A 3,181-nucleotide genomic window follows, 5' to 3' on the forward strand; every position below is an offset into this window, starting at 1 on the left:
GAGTCACTACTTCTGTTAGAAATAGTGTTATGTACAGTACTAGGGAAAGTAAATACACACAGTATAGACCTATTAAGGGTAATACTAAGTATAGGACAGGTAGGGAAGAATGTGTGTATCAGATTAGAGAGAGGATTGTGTCTTAAGAATAGTTGTATATAAATATTGTTACAAGTATGTACTTGTTAAGTATGACTTGTACTACAGAGTAGGTGTTACAATTCTCTACTCTTGTACCTTCAGTTCTAAGGGTTCTACACTCTTCTATACTAGAACTCAGAACTTCTGTCTCTTAAAAGTACTGTTTATAAACTATATACAGACTGACTCTTACTACTATCTCTCCTTACTTTATTATTCTATTCCTTTGACTACCCTTTCATTCTTTGTTCATTCTATAGTCTCTTACCCTTTGTTCATCCCTTCATTCTTTGTACCTTTATCTTTGACCTTCCTTTCTTTCATTCTTTGTAGCTCATCATTCTTAGTAGCTTATATTCTCTGAGTACTCTTATATAGTGTTAGCATTTATTCTGGATAAATGTGTCATATGTCTTAGACATGTCTTCTGAGACATACATCCAAGACACACAATATTAGATAGCATATATAATACTTAATATAAGGACAATGAAGCTCATAGGACACATATAACAGTACACAACACATTACCAACTATGCAGTCAACTTGTATCAATGCCTACACACCATGAGCAGAGCCCACTGAACCCCTACTGGTGTGAACTACTCTAAGGGAATCATTACAACCTCAAAACACTAACAGGTTATGAGCCTTGCACTCCCTGCTCATGTCTACATTGTTACTATGCTTTTATCTTACCCTCTACAAACGTGACTCTTCAAAATCATCATCTAAATGATTATGATTCCTCCTCACTGGCTATATGTATAACTATATGCACCACAATTGTCATTGCAAACGCTTCAGTGTACTATATACTATAGTACAAATGATATGATACACTCAATCATACTAAACTCAATAAGTATCATTGAACTACTCCATTTAACACTGAATCAATTTGATTCTACATGTACAATCCATTCTAATTGTCTATGAACCTTTGGCACTCTCATCTGAGCATACCAAATGCAAATCGTCTTGTCTGGAAGACTACAATCACTTTATACAACAAGATATGATACGATACTCGTAACTGGAACGTATTATCTATGTGGACCTAGACACACCTGTCTGAGCATCCCAAACACACATTGATTTATTAAACTAACAAGACATGTATTGGATACACAATACAAGACATATATTGGATACAGACAATGTATCAGATGTCTAAGACATACAGACAGATGAACTAGTTGCTTTAAATGCAATGAGTACTCAATAATACTATATCCAAACACTGAATTACTTCATCTTACACTACAGAGACACATTATATTAATAATGTCTCACATAACAAACGAACATTTGATAGTATATCAATAATATAAATGATTAATACTATAAACGAAAGAATAATGCTAGCAAAGCATAATAACAATATAAAGAAATATATTGCAAACGTATAATCAATCTAATAATGATTAGGCAAACGAATAAAACGAAAACAAGAGTATAAATGCTACTAAAGCATAATAACTTGAATATAAAAACGATTTATACTATCACAAATGAACAATCATGATAAATAACATATATTTACAAAATACAAACATATCACATAGATAAACGAATATACAAACGTACAAAGTAATAATAATACATTTGAATGCATAAAACTATTAATTGTTGAATAACACAATGTTGTATGCAAAATACAATCGAACAAACACATAATAATGCATAAAACAAGTAATAAAACATACAAAACAATGTTGTGAACAAGTCTAAACATATAATAACAAACATATATACTTATACAAAGTATTACATTAAATTAAAACATAATGCTACAAATGATGAAACAATATAATGATGCATATATGTATAATATTGACACAATATCAATACTATACAGGCAAATACATATCTTATACCTTGCACAATTACTATTACAATGCAAAATCAAACAAACAATAGTTACAAATACATTGTAACAATATAATATATCAATAAGATATACATGATAACAAAGTATTAAGTCAATACAATTAATACAATCAGTATAAACAATATAAACAATTAAATATCACTTAAAAATGTGACAAAATACAATAATACAGATGCAAAACAAAACAACTAATGCTACAAAACATCAGAGCCTAATATTGGATAGTCTGAAGGGCCATACAACAGAACAAACACTGCTGCCAAGTACACAAAAGACAAACAAACGTTGGAACGAAATCCAAAGAAACAAACATAAGTTTGGAACTCAATTGAACACTTTACAAATGATTAAACACAATGTGTGACAGATTTAATAGATCATTGCAAACGGCAGAAAGATAGAATTTGCAAAGAATAAATCTATGATCAATACTTAAAGCATATTATTAGCTATTTGAAGTTCAAACAATATTATAACAGCATATTCTTCATTAACAGCCTTGCTTGAGCTTGTGCCTATCACAAAAGAATAAAATACATAAACAGAACAGAAACAAAACACTATAGCTCGAATACTTTTGTCATCAAACAGAAGACAAACAATACTGAGCAAATCTAAACAATGCATCATAATGTATACAAATAAAACGAACGAAATTGCAAACTTATGCTTGCTAAAACAACACTATACCAAATGATTAATGAACTATTCGGACGTATGCATAATAATTAAACAAAATATACAAGCATACACACAATCTATTTGAGTATAAACTCGAATAACAAAGAGTACAAATGCCATAAAGAATTAATAACAAAATCAGACAAAAATAACGAATAACATTGAAGTTATTGAACAAAACACATTCACACATTAATACACAATGCTTAAACGAATGATTAAATGACAAAAATGCACAAACGAATTAATTACACACACACGAAAGCCAATTGCTCAAAGCAAACCTTCTCGAATTGAAGGGGAGTAATAGCATATATTCACAAACATAAAATTCACAAAACATAAAACATAATGAATAATAGAAACATAGCAAACGATTAAATGATGCAGAAATATTGACTATGTCACTATTTAACCTTGCACATCCCACAAAACATAATTACAAAGTTATTGCAACAAATAAG

Source organism: Fomitiporia mediterranea (assembly GCF_000271605.1).
Source record: "Fomitiporia mediterranea MF3/22 unplaced genomic scaffold FOMMEscaffold_2, whole genome shotgun sequence".
Classification (NCBI taxonomy): Eukaryota; Fungi; Basidiomycota; class Agaricomycetes; order Hymenochaetales; family Hymenochaetaceae; genus Fomitiporia; species Fomitiporia mediterranea.